Source organism: Protopterus annectens, chromosome 15.part0 (genome assembly GCF_019279795.1).
Source record: "Protopterus annectens isolate FY-2018-M chromosome 15.part0, PAN1.0, whole genome shotgun sequence".
In the NCBI taxonomy this organism is placed as follows: Eukaryota; Metazoa; Chordata; order Ceratodontiformes; family Protopteridae; genus Protopterus; species Protopterus annectens.
This window is the reverse complement of record NC_056749.1, coordinates 332,822,790-332,838,007: the sequence shown is the minus strand read 5'-3', so window position 1 is coordinate 332,838,007 and position 15,218 is coordinate 332,822,790.

Genomic DNA, 15,218 nt, shown 5'->3' with positions numbered 1-15,218 from the left:
ACTGAATTGGGTTATAAAGCTAGTGGCATAACAATTGGCCTTAATATTCACCACAGTGGATTGTACATTAATACTGGAATAAGACGTCTCTTGGTTAAATCAACAATGTACCTAAAATACCACTAAGTCTCTTGTCTACAACTTCCCTCCTTATATCTTGAAACAATTTTAATGGATATCCATGATTTAAAAACATAGTTTTTAAGTTATTGCATTCTTGTACAAAATCATCTTCATCAGAACACATCCTAGAGGCCCTGACCAATTGACCTTTTACAATACCTCTTTTTTGAAAAAAAGGATGATTGCTAGAAAAATGCAAAAAAGAATTACTGTAAAAAGGTTTCCTATAAATCAGGGATTTAAACCTGGAATTTGGTACATCTTTGTACAGCTGAATATCCAAAAAAATTGATATTAACATCCTCATATTGAAATGTGAATGCCAAAAATGAAGTAAAAGTAGTCATGGTGTTCACTAAAGTCAACGCTTCTTGTTTAGACCCTTTTAAGATGATAAATATGGCAGTCAGCATTGGCTATATGGAGTCTCAGTCCTTGTTTGAATCTAGTCCTAATGGCTCTAACACCAGCAATCGTGAGAAAGATGCTATCGGAAACCTTACATTATTAATCCAGCAATTGACACAATGCGTGGATGATCTGGCGAGGAGAATGTCCGACCAGACCAAAGACAGCGATGTCGTTGCGAGACCTAGACCTGGAGTCACTTTCAATACTTCTCTCATTAATTCCCAGAATACACCTGTTTCCTTACCAACTTCTACACTAAATTCACCAGATAATCGTGAACCAGCTTTTCCATCTTTGCCGGGCAATCAAGCAGGCATTCGACCTAACAATACTTCTATAGATAGTGATAATATCACTAACAATGCCAATGTCGTGAACAATTGCAGGCATGGTTTACCGAACTTGAATGAGTTCATTACTACGCCAACTATTTTTCAAGTTCCTGAAATTAATTCTGTTTCAAACCATGATAACAACAATAATGACAATAACATGCTTCAGAAGTTAAAACTGTTTGATCAGTGTTTAGCCAAGTATAAAAAATTGCAAACTGAAATCTTGTACTTTAAAGAATGCATCAGGTTGGCTATCGTCCCTAAAGGTTTGCGCCAATGGAAGTTTCCATCAGGCGTAATCAAAGGATCGGATTTTCATTTCCAACTCATTCAGTTCTTTAACAAACAGGGATTGGACTTTTTGGATCTTCTCATTGACCAATATAACCAACAAATGGTAGTATTGAAACAACTGGATAATTCGGACAATGATATTACTACCAATCCTGATTTTGTTAAATATGAGTATGACTATAGGAGGATTTTCTCTAGCATTGACGCTTTAATTGAGAAAATCATTGTAACTAAAAAATGTAAAATATATCGCGATCAGGTAGCATATCAACATAATCAGGCATATCCTGATCCACCTTTAAGTTACGTGGAACCTGTTCGAAACACAGGAATGTTACCAGTTACTATAGTTACCAATGTGAACGATAATGCCTTAGGTGATGACATCACCAACCCTATGGTTATTAATAATTCTGCGCTCAATGGAGAAATACGTCGGAGTGAACGTATTTCTAAACAAAATCAAAATCAAAACAAACAAACATCTAATCGGCAGGATAACCAACAGGGTTTTCACAAGAACAACTACAAAGTGTCCACCGCCTCGACGAATTCAGGCTGGAATCAGCGCCCACAACGGAAGAAGAACAATCAACGCAGGAGGTAATCTCCACTGAGGAGCCAAGACATTTTTGCATTTTACAACGCATAAACCATGACTTTAATGTTTATAACTATACCCAGTTACTGATTTTACAAGAACATGTTGAGTTTTTAGCCAAAGGCTTTAATTTTGTTCCAAATTCTAAGCCTAACTTGGCTCGTACATTATGTGATCTCATGGTATACATACGCAAGTTAAATTTAAAAGTGATGTTTGGCCAAATTAATGGCACGATTATTGACCAAAGAGTTGCAAGTACTTTTAATCCCCCGTTGGACAGTACTTTAGCATTATTTGAGCGTATGTCCTTGATTCATTTTAGAGCTGCTACAGTTGACCATTTTCGTAATATGTCTAGAATTGCTAGTAATCTTACTTTGGATGATATGCAATTTATTGAATATATCAAAATTCATAAGCTTCGCGTGATGCAGCCCGACAAGGGTGGGGGGGCTATCTTTATGACAGAAAGCGAATACACTGATAGGATGCATGGTATGCTTTCAACTTTGAATTACAGCAAAATTTCACTAAATGAGTTAAATCAAGCATATCAATGCATTAAGAATCATTTAAGTGACTTATTTATAGAAGGTAGCATTTCCATAGAATTATATCATTACCTAACCATGCCAGCACCTCTTACTCCGGTTATTTACGGAGTTCCGAAATTACATAAAAGCATGTTGGATCCTCCATTCAGGCCCATTATTGATGGGCATAAATCTATAACGTATGCATGCGCAAAATGGATAGATGGCAAGTTGAAAGAGGTTTTGAAAACCGAAGCCCAAATATGTAGAGATTCATGGCATGTATTAAACCATCTGAATTCCATCCCCTTTGATGCTTCTTATGGTTTTTTAATGGTTGATGTTAAAGATCTATATACCGTTATTCCCCAAGACCTAGGTATGGAATGGGTAAGCGAATTCCTACATAATAATCACCTTTCTGGTACTGACATTGATCTAATTATTTCTTTGTTGGATGTGGTGTTAAAGAATAATTATTTCATGTTTAAGGGCGAGTACTTTTTACAGACATCAGGCGTGGCTATGGTTTCCCCTTGTGGAGGTAGCTTTGCCAACGTGGTCATGGCATATTGGGAACATTCTTTTCTATTCCCACATCCACTTTTCAAAAGTATAGTGACTTGGTATACTCGTTACCAGGATGACATATTTATCATCTTAAAAGGGTCTAAACAAGAAGCGTTGACTTTAGTGAACACCATGACTACTTTTACTTCATTTTTGGAATTCACATTTCAATATGAGGATGTTAATATCAATTTTTTGGGATATTCAGCTGTACAAAGATGTACCAAATTCCAGGTTTAAATCCCTGATTTATAGGAAACCTTTTTACAGTAATTCTTTTTTGCATTTTTCTAGCAATCATCCTTTTTTTCAAAAAAGAGGTATTGTAAAAGGTCAATTGGTCAGGGCCTCTAGGATGTGTTCTGATAAAGATGATTTTGTACAAGAATGCAATAACTTAAAAACTATGTTTTTAAATCGTGGATATCCATTAAAATTGTTTCAAGATATAAGGAGGGAAGTTGCAGACAAGAGACTTAGTGGTATTTTAGGTCCATTGTTGATTAACCAAGAGACGTCTTATTCCAGTATTAATGTACAATCCACTGTGGTGAATATTAAGGCCAATTGTTATGCCACTAGCTATATAACCCAATTCAGTGACATGTCGGTATGTTTAAGAGACATCTTAAACTATAATTGGGATATTATTTTACAACAACAGTCCCTCAGTAAGGTCTTGGGTGATAGACCTACAATTGTATTTAAAAAGGGCACGAATTTGAAATCATTATTTGAGGTACCAACTAAACAATTTAAACATCACAAAGGCATGTATAAATGTGGCAGATGCCATTATTGTAAGTATATTCTTACTGGGTATTTTTTTAATGTTAATGGCATTAAATATGCTGTTCACGAAAAATGTAATTGTGAGAGCCAAGGGGTGGTTTATGTAGCTTTGTGCCAAAAATGTTCAGCATTTTATTTTGGCAAAACCAAGCGTCAGTAGAAACAAAGGATTTACGAACATATTTATGCCATTTCTAAAGGCATAAATACAAATGCTTTGGCTAAACACATTTTGGAGAATAATACACATTATTTTAAATTTGTGGTGGCCCAGGTAGTGACAAGAAACCCTCGGGGTGGACCTTGGCACTTGAAATTAGAGGAACAGGAGTTAATGTGGCAGTTAAAAACTAATGCCCACATTTTTCCGGGTATTAATGATGCTTGCTCCATTAAATGTTTACTTAAACTTAAAGCACTGGAACAGTAGGTTCCAAAATAATAATAATAACAACAATGATAAAGATTTGTGTATATATATATATATATATATATATATATATATATATATATATGTGTATTTTTTTATTATATGCTTAGTATAAATACATTTAGGGTCTGTTTATGTTATTTAACTAAATTAGGTCATGATATTCAAGTTTTACTTTAAATCATCAATTGAGAATTTTGTAAAGCAGATTTAATATTGGTATAGTGACATTATAATAAATGTTTTTCTAGGTCTGGTTATTTAAGGTTGTATTTCACACAAATTTTAAAATATGGTCGCTGTCTTTTTAAATGTCAAATTTCTGGATTAATTGTATTCAGTTTGCATTTAATTGATAGTAAATTGTTTAATCGGCTTTTTATAAAATGGGCCGTTTTATTTTAACATGTGTCAGAAGAAGTGCACATAGTGTTGTGCATGAAAGCGCTAACACAATAAAGCTTCATTAGTGGACTGACTCCTGGACTTACCAAATGCTACCTGACACCTACAGGCCAACAAAAACAATAGGCAGAATATGATAAATGCTGTGTATCTCAAACCTGGAACAAACTCCCAACCAATACATATTCTAATCAAATCTTGTTTCATTTTAAAAGAGAGCTGCCTTGCTACCTGTCCCTCCTGCACCAGTCACCACCCAACCTAACACATACTCACCCACTTGTTAGACCATAACAACTTTCCTCTCCTTACTTTTGTATAACTTCAAAAAATACAGTACTGTGGTGCCTCACTTCTGCCACTGTGTAATATTATACTTAAATCTCATTTTTTTCTTCCTTATCACTATACTTCCCACCCCCGACTCTTCTCATATTCGGCTTTCTTTCAGTCTCTTGACCCCCTAAACTTTCCTCCCCACCCCTTTACTTCAACCTTTCTATTTATTAATCCTTCTTCCTCTCTCCCAACTTGGTTTAGTTATCAAGGATGTTTAAAAGCTTTTTTTTTTTTTCTGATGCCCTAATGTAAGTCTTCATTTTGAACACAGGTTTTTACCCCTTGTACTTTTTAGCTCTTGTTTTTGCTGAATTTTATGATTTGTTAATTCCTACTACCGCATGTATGTATGTTTGCTATGTACCCATATTCATATATGGCATGAATGCATGTAGGTATGTATACAAATTTAGATTACTTGTATTGTAAACTTTATTATTATTGTTATTTCTTAAACTTTTCTCCTCAGGTCTCCATTGAAATTGGGCCACCAGCCCAGTGGACTAACCCGGTTAACAAAACATGTATACATAAATAAATAAAATTCTTTAACCAAATGGTCAGTATTTCCACGCCTTTTATAACATCTTTCCTCAGTCTTCCATTGGATCTCCTGTCTTGATGTCATAAATCAAAAAGATGCATCTGTTCTCTCTCTCTCCTCAGATGGATACATATCAGTGGGATTTAAATAGTTGAAAAACAGCTATTCAATTCCAGAATTAAAAACTCAAGTTTTCACCACTCTTAAGTATTCAACTGCAGTACCACCTTAATCATTCTTATAAGAAAAGCACAGTCTGGGTCTGAACTGTCTGCAGACAGCTAGTTAACTTTGAACCTAACACCACTCAAGTATTCAACTGTGGTACCACCTTTATCATTCTTATAAGAAAAGCTTAGTCTGGGTCTGAACTGTCTGCAAACAGCTAAAGTTAACTTTGAGTATGTGTCTTCCTGTTTGAGCCAATATTCATTTTCCCCTGGAGAGCACTCGTGTTTTGGCTTGTAAGCAGCCCCCCCCCCCCCCCACACACACACACACTCATCTTCCATTTTCTCTCTCATTCCCTTCTGTTAGCAAATAGTATCCATAACTGATAAATACTGTGTGTTTGTTAATTTAAACTGAGACCACAGTAGCCTACTGATACAAGGTTATCCTGTCTTTCCACCTGAGAAATGGTTAAGAAATGACTTCCAGTTTCAGAGCAGTCCTTGGTCAATTCTGATTGTTTCTTATACATAAACTTGTCTTTACTTTGGCTCATTAGCAGCAGTACAAAAGAACTGCCTGCTCACACCCTTGTTCTCCCCCTACCCCTTCCCTGTTTATTACCTTAAGCCAATCCCAATGTTAAGAAATATTACCTGTGACAGGCACCATTTTTAAAACTAAAACCACCCTTTGAGCACCTCATGCTCGGCTCTGCCATAGAACTTATTAAAACCGCCTAAACTGGGGCACAGCTAACTGATAGTTTGTGGAAATACAGGGTACCTACCTGAGTCTCCACATTCACTATCATATGTTCATTTTTATCAGTTTACTCTGTTACCTAATTGTTTCCAACCCCCTCATAAGAGCAACCAACAGGGTCTCTACCCACTTTACTCTCCACCCTGCCCCTTATTCCCTCCCATCCCCAGTGGTCCTACCTTTATTACACTCACAAACCCCCCCATCTTTCTAATAGCCAACCACAGCGCTAAACCCAACACTACCTCCTTCATCTACCTCCTTCATCTTCCCCCTACTATCACTCCTTCTCAGCTAACATGTACAAGAATACCTTACCTATGCTCACTGCATGCACTCTCCTTGCATATCTTACATCCTACCAAAACTCCATCATTCCCCCACTGAACCACTACCACTGTACTACTGCTCAACACCACTCATGTCTCACCCTCACTCAGCTCCCCTCCCACCAACTCAAGAACCATCCCTATGCACCCCCTGCATATTCTACTAACTATATTACTCAAACATAAAGCATCCCCACAACTTAACATAGTAACCCTCCCACCATACTTATTACCCACAGAGCACAATCATAAAGTTTCCCTAATAAACAAACACATTCAAAAACTGAGAAAACTAATAATCTCATGCATATCAAAACTAGCCCTAAGTGGTGACATCCACCCCAACCCTGGCCCTACCATCTCCAACCCCAATCCTCATAATCAGACTAGAAACCACAACATATCCCATATCACAGCCAATAGAAAGCCAAGTGATTTCCTTCCACTAAGCCTAAATATTAGAAGTATATCCAACAAAGTCCATGAACTCCATGCCATCATAGACTTGTACTCACCTGATATAGTCATTCTGACAGAAACCTGGCTAAAACCTCACATTACCAGTGAGCAAATCCTCCCAGCTGGTTATGGCATACTAAGAGTAGACCAGCTAAACAAGAAAGGAGACAGTTTAGCTCTAATATTTAAACAGCATCTAAACATCCAGATCTTAAAATCATCAGCTCCACAAATAGGCAATGAAGAAATAATATATACCAACCTCAAAATAAACCAAAACAAAACCATCAACACAATTGGATGCTACTTCCCACCTGGCTAAACCATCCCTCCACTAGAAAACCTCCTCAGTTGGTCTACCCACCATCTCCCCCAAGAAACTATAATTTTAGGAGATTTCAGTATTGACTGGCAGTCCTGTTCTGGCAACCATCCAACCCATCATGTAAACCTTCATGGTTTCACCCAACTAGTCCAGTCACCAACCAGGATAAATAAAAACTCCAGCAAGCACACTACCCTGGATTGGACACTAGTCAGTAAAAGCCCCCAGTCATATATAACAGGTTGCTTATCAGATAGCCTCAGTGATCACTCCCCAACATTCCTACTCAAAAAATACCTATACCAAGCTAAACCTGTCATCTGCTGTCAAATGTGTAAAAAAAGTACAGTTTTGTACCTACCATAAATGTAGATGTTCGAAGATCCACATTGCTGCAGTCCTTACTTATGGGTAGTCCGCTGTCCTCGGTCGGCCCGAATACCAAAGTATTAGGCTGACGTTGGTCATGGGCGCACAGCCCTGACATCAGAACGTCAGGGTATAAAAGCGCATGACCGACGTCATATCCTCAGTCTTTTCTTGCCCCAGATGTCAGAAGGCCCTAAAAAGAAAGGCCACAGCCAAAAAACAGAGTACCTTCCCAAAAGATATGCCCAACTACAGCCATCACCCAAACCATATAACCATGCTAAGCTACAGAGGGAAGGAGGGAGGGAAAATTGACTGCAGCAATGTGGATCTTCGAACATCTACATTTATGGTAGGTACAAAACTGTACTATGTTCTTCATCTCACATTGCTGCAGTCCTTACTTATGGGTAGAATCCCAAAGCAACGGGAAAGGGAGGTTGGCAAAATCATAAAGCATTAGGAGCTGCTAAAATGCCCTGTAATATTGCAGTGGCAAATCCAGCCCTAGACTTAGAATAAAGAGGAAGATGGTAATGTTTAGAAAAAGTATGTACTGAACTCCAAGTGGCTGCTTCCAAAATATCCTTTGTAGCTACCCCCCTTAGAAAGGCAGTAGAAGTTGCAGTAGCTCTAGTGGAATGAGGTCTGATTCCAGCCGAAATCTCCTTACCATGATGGGAATAACAAAAAGAAATACAAAACCCAATCCATTTAGAAATAGTTTGTTTTGAAACAGGTTTACCCTGTGAACCCAAAGCAAAAGAAACAAAAACTGCTGAGACTGTCTGAACTCCCTGGTTCTGCTCAAATAATAACGCAACTGCCTGTGAATATCCAAAGTATGCAAAATCTTCTCCCCTTTATTTTGGGGATTTGCATAAAAAGTAGGCAAATGAATAGTTTGGTTTAAGGCCACACTAGAAACCACTTTAGGCATAAAGGAAGGATTAGTACGCAAAGATACCCTATCCTTATGAAAAATCAAGAAAGGCTCCACTGCCATAAGGGCCTGTAATTCAGAAACCCTTCTCGCAGAAGTAATGGCCAACAAAAAAGCAGTCTTCCATGACAAATACTTTAACTCGGCAGTAGCTGCAGGCTCAAAAGGTTGTAGAGTAAGCTTTTCCAACACAAAATTGAGATCCCAAGCAGGAGTAGGAGCTCTACGTGGGGGTCTTATGTTCTTTGCCCTCTGAGAAACTGCTTAAACAAAGGATGAGAGAATAAAGGAGGGTCACAGTCATAATTAGAAATGGCTGCAGCATGAACCTTTATGGAGGAGAAGGACAAACCTTTGTCCAATAACTCAGTAAGATATTGTAAAGAAGCACTCAAATTAGGCTTGGAAACATCAAAGTCCTTCCCTTTGCTCCAAATAAAAATCTCCTCCATTTATCAGCATAAACTTTCCTTGTACTAGGCCTCCTGGCCTCCAAAATAACATTCAAAACTTGTTGTGGAAGCTGAGAACCTCCAGAGTCTAAAACAGAATATGCCAGGCTGTTAGATGCAGAGACTGAATTCTGACATTGAGAAAGTGATTGCCCTCCTGAGACAAAAGGTGCGGAATCAAAGGCAGAGGCCATGGAGGCTCTCGTACAAACTCCTCAGTAGTGGGTACCAGTGTTGTCGAGGCCAATCCGTGCTATCAGAATCATGGATGGCTTGTCTTGTCTGGCCTTCAAGAGAACCTTGGGCAGAAGAGGTAGAGGTGGAAAGGCATATACATGAAGATTGTTCCAACTGAATGACAGAGCGTCCACCTTCCAAGCTGTGGGATGAAACCTTTTTGTGCAAAACTTTGGCAACTGGTAATTTAGTGGAGAAGCGAACAGATCTATGTCTGGAGTTCCCCATGACACTGTCAACTTTTGAAATACACGAGGATCCAATTTCCACTCGTGAGGATCCACTAGTTGTCTGCTCAATACATCTGCTAAGGAGTTCTGTGCTCCTGGTAGAAACCTTGCCTGAAGATTGAGGTTGTAACTGAGAGCAGTCTCCCACAAAATCATCGCTTGTCTGCAAAGAGGGTACGAATGAGTTCCCCCTTGCTTGTTGATGTACCACATGACAGTTGTGTTGTCTGTTAGAATCAACACCTGCCCTGGGTGAAGTAAATCCTTGAAAGCCATCAATGCATATTGGCCTGCTAACATCTCCTTCAAGTTGATATTATCCAACAAATCACTGAAGCCTCCACGATGAAATTAACAGCAGCAAATTTTAATATAAACACGAAACAAGCGCTTTCACGCACCTAACAAGTGCGCTTCATCAGGTTACAATGTTTAAAAGTTAATATTGCTCTTATATAGTTGTGGTATACACCCTAATTAACAACATTTTGGCGGCAAAAGACAAAATTAATCAATTTTTAAGAGTCACTCAATTACATTCATGCCATAAAGCCGCTATTCATAGGATGTTTCAAAAGTAGTCTAAACACAATACATGATGTCTTTCCACTACTATAACAGGCAAAATATCAAAGGTTAAAATATAATAAAAATATATATATATACAACAAACTTCCCTACTATTCATCAATATCTATGCATTATTATTCCTAGTGTTCCCTTTCAAGAACTTATATATAAATATCTTCCATAAAGCATAATATATTATATTCCATTTGTAATGTCCTAAAATTCTAAAAGCATTTCATACTACATTATTCAAAACCTCTGGAAGAAAAGAACAGGATGGGAAAACATGCAAATATGCAAATGTTGAAGTCTGGCAGGCCACGTGTCTTGCACCCATTTTCCATTGAGGTGTGCTCCCCAAGCCTTGTCAGAGGCATCTGTCGTTAGAATCTGACTCGCCTCTGGTCGGGTCACAGAGAGTCCCTTGTTTAGGTGACATTCCTGAGCCCACCACAAAAATTCCTTCTGAATGCAAGGTATTATCTGAATGACAGTGTCTAGATCTTGGCAGTGTTGTGTCCATACATTTTTGAGATACCATTGAAGCTTCCTCATATGCAATTTGGCATTGGGAAGCACCAGAATACAAGATGCCATGAACCCCAAGGCTTGAAGGACTGTCCTTGCAGTCAGCCTGGACTGTAGAGACATTTGATGGAAATAAAGAGAAAGGCTTTTCTGTTTGTCCGGGGTCAAAAAGGCCATCTGGGAAGCTGTATTCAGTCTCACACCCAGAAAGCACATGTCCTGAGAGGGTACTAGACTGGACTTTGTTTCGTTCACAGAATACCCTAGGCATCTTAACACTACCATCACATACCATAGATGCTGAAGAAGCTTGTCCTTGTCTTGTGCAATAATCAGGCAATCGTCCAAATAAGGATAAATTTGTATTCCTTCCATCCTGAAAAAGGCTATCACTGGAGCCAGAACCTTTGTGAACACTCTGGGCACAGTAGATAAGCCAAAGGGCAATGCAGAGAACTGATAATGTAAATTTCCAGCTCGAAAACGCAGGTACTTCCTGCAACTGGGCCTGATAGGAATATGAAGATAAGCCTCTTTTAGATCCAGAGTTACCATCCAGTGATCTTTTCCCAGCAGAGGTAAAAGCTGTTGTAATGTCAACATTTTGAACTTCGGAATGTCCAAATAAGTGTTGAGGAGAGATAAATCCAAAATCGGTCTCCACGTGTTCCCTTTCTTTGGTACTAGAAACAGGCGGGAATAAAATCCTAGACCCACTTCTGAAAGAGGTACTGGCTGTATAGCTCCCATGTGAAGAAGTAATGAAATCTGTTTGTGAGCCTCTATCCTTTGCCGAGGAGGAATGTCTGGCATACCTTTGAAAGGAGGCAATGTATGGAAATAAAACTTGTAACCTTTGTTTATAATGTCCAACACCCATTTGTCTTGGGTGACTAAAAGCCAGTTTTGCTTGAAGAGAGCTAGTTTTCCTCCCAAAGGAGCTGCCAGGCAAGAAGAATCTGGCAGCTGAAAATGCAGGTCATTGGGCCTGTTTACGAAAGGACTGGCCCCTACCCTCACCAGCAGATTGAGCAGGCGAACTCCATGTTCTTGGCCTGAAGGTACTCTGAGCTCTGCCCCTACCATGCCTAGATCTACCCCTAGACTGAGAATCAGAAGAAGGGTACGTCCACCCCTTAGCAGGCCAATTTCTACTAAACTTAGGAGGTTGCACCTGCAAAAAATCTTTAACAGTCTGCATAGACTTAGCCTTGTCCTCCATTTTCTTCAAAACAGACTCCACAGGGGGACCAAACAAAACTTCAGACTGTAAAGGGGCATCCAGAATTCTAGATTTAACATGTTCAGATAAATTCTGATCCTTAAGCCAGGCATGCCTACGAAGAACTGAACCAGTGGCAGCCACTCTAGAAGAAGCCTGTAAAGCATCAAAGCCACACTGCAAAGAATGTTTCCACCTGTTCAGAAACATGCACCAAATCTTGCAATTCTTTACACTCTATGCCCTCTGCCAAAGCATCCACTTTAGATTTTAGCTGAGAAAGGAGGAAATTCTGATATTTCATCATATGAAACTGGCAATTTAAAGCCCTCATTGCTAAAGTAGAAGAGGTATACACCTTCTTACCCCATCTGTCCAAAGCTCTAGCTTCCTTATCTAGAGGAACCAGATTCTTTACAACAGAAGCCCTAACACCCTTAGGCCCCTGACTAATAGTTTCTGGGTCCGCCCTAGGACTCTTATATAGATATTTATGAACCTCAGGTACCCTATAATACCTGTCCGGTTTAACTGGTGCAGGAGGCATAGAATCTGGATTAAATGAGGCCTCTGAAAAAACATCCTGAACCACATCCAAAACAGGAGGTATAGCCAAGGGTCTATGCTGTGGTAAAACAAGAACTCCCTAAGCCTCTTTCTGGAATCTGAGTAATCCTGTCCTTCCCACTTAAAATGTTCCCTCATAGAGTGTAAGGTTTCTGAAAATGAAAAATCCTCTGGAGGAAGCAGAAGGAGTGGAATCCTCTGCATCGGAATCCGAATAAGGAGGAAAATCTTGAATGTCTTCAGTAGAAGACTCAGAATCATCTGAGGCCTGCTCCAAACTTTCCAACTCTGGCTCTACCCTGGGCCTCTTCTCAGGAGGGGGCATGGAACCTCTAATTAAAGTAATCAAATCTTCTGCCATTTTAAGCATATGCTTCTTAGGCACAGACCCTGAAGAACCAGAACTAACACCAGAAGAAGGCAAAACAGACCTGCCCTTAGAAGGAGCCCTAGAAACAGTAGCAGAAGGCCTAACCTCCCTAGGCATAGAAGGGAGAATAGAAACCTGAGAAGCCCCTTCAGCCTGACCTGACTCCTGTGAGGCCACATCCTGTAAAATCAAGGTTTCCCCCTGAGACTCAACAGAAACTTCAGCCGGATCCACCTGTTCCACTGTAGTCTCTAAAGGACCGGCGTCCAAACGGACTAATCATCCTGCCTAGGCTTTATAGATTTGTCTTTACGCTTCATTGGAAGCGGCCGGAGGATCCGACGGCATATTATAATTACACCGCTTGCCAAAGACTAACCTAGTGCAATCTAGCCTTCTCTTAATAGTGCGCTTATTAAACCTAGCACAAAACCGACACCCAACTACGTCGTGCTCCGGTCCCAAGCAAGGAATACAAAGCGAGTGGTAATCCCTATGCGGTATCTGCTTCCCACAAGAAATGCAATTATTCACTTTTTCTGACATCCGGTAAATAACTGAGGCAAGAAAAAACAAAAATGTTCCCCAACGGGGTACTTAGCCCAACTTGGTATCGGTCTGAAACTCCGAAAACGAAAAATTTCAGAAAGCCGAACGGCACTTGCAATGCTGCTTCTGCATCGGACCATGTGGCAAAAAAGACTGAGGATATGACGCCGGTCATGCGGTTTTATACCCTGACGTTCTGATGTCAGGGCTGTGCACCCATGACCGACGTCAGCCTAATACTTTGGTATTCGGGCCGACCGAGGACAGCGGACTACCCATAAGTAAGGACTGCAGCAATGTGAGATGAAGAACATCTAAACTTTAACCCACTCACATTCATCTCATCCCTTAAAGAATGTAACTGGCATCCTCTAAAGTACCTCAGTCTTGATGATGCAGTTTAATTTTTTAATACTACCTTCCTGAGCATCCTTAATTACCATGCCCCCATAAGACTTCCCATAACCAAAGCCCAACCCTCCCCATGGCTACAGAAAACCACAAAGTCAGAAATGAAAAATGGGTAAAGCCTGGGAGCACTGGTGCAAAACCAAAACCCCCTCAACTAGTCAGAAATTCCTAGAACTACGCAATAGAGTCAGAAAACCAATAAAACAGGACAAATTCCAATGCTACCAGTCTGCCCAAGACTCCTTCCAGCACAACCCGAAACAGTTCTGGTCCTCCATACACTCCATCCTCCACCCAGGTAAAGTCAGTACCCCTCCTCCTAACATCCCACACTCCTCCAAAAATATTGCTACCTCATTCAACACACTTCACACAAACCATACTATCACTATCTAAACAACACAACCACCCACCCCTCCAACCCACACCTTCAACTAGTAATCGCCCCACTGCCTTCTCTTTTTATCCCGTACCTACCGCCAACATAAAAAACTCTCAACTAAACTTAAGCCCACCAAATTAGTAGCAGACAACCTCCCAAGTGAATACCTACAAATCACAGCTGATGCTCTGGCCTACCCAGTATCCATCTTGATTAACCAATCTCTGTCAGAAAGTTACATTCCCACACTATGGAAAGTTTCACATATACGTCCCCTCCACAGAACTAACCAATTACTGCCCCATAGCTATTCTCTCTCCACTCTCCAAAATACTAGAGAGATGCATTCACTCTCAGGTCTCAGACTACCTCCTTACTAGCAACCTCCTTTACAATACTCAGCATGGTTTCCGACCAAACCATAGCACCACCACTGCCTTACTCTCCTTTACTAACACTATCCTTCAGCATAAAAATCAATGGCTATCTCTCCTCTGCTACTTTCCTAGACCTATCTAAAGCATTTGACATGGTCCCATAAACAACTCATCTCTGTCCTCAGTAACCTATCCTTCTCTCAATCGGTCATCAACTGGTTGCAGAGTCACCTGTCTGACTGCCAACAATCCGTTGTATGGCAGAATGACATATCTCCACAACTACCTGTCTCTAAAGGGGTTCCAAGGATCCATCCTTGAACCCCTACTCTTCTCTATTTTCACCAATAATCTAGCCTCTGCCAGCAAACATGGCACACTAATACAATACGCAGATGACTCAACCATCATCTGCTCAGCCCAGTCCCTACCCAAACTGCAAAATGTCACACAGGAAGCCTTTTCCTCTGTTGAAACTTGGTTATCCGATGCCCAATTAATACTCAACCCAAACAAAACTAAACTACTCATCTTCCACCCCATGAAACATACTCAAAACAACTCTCACTTACCATCACAGCA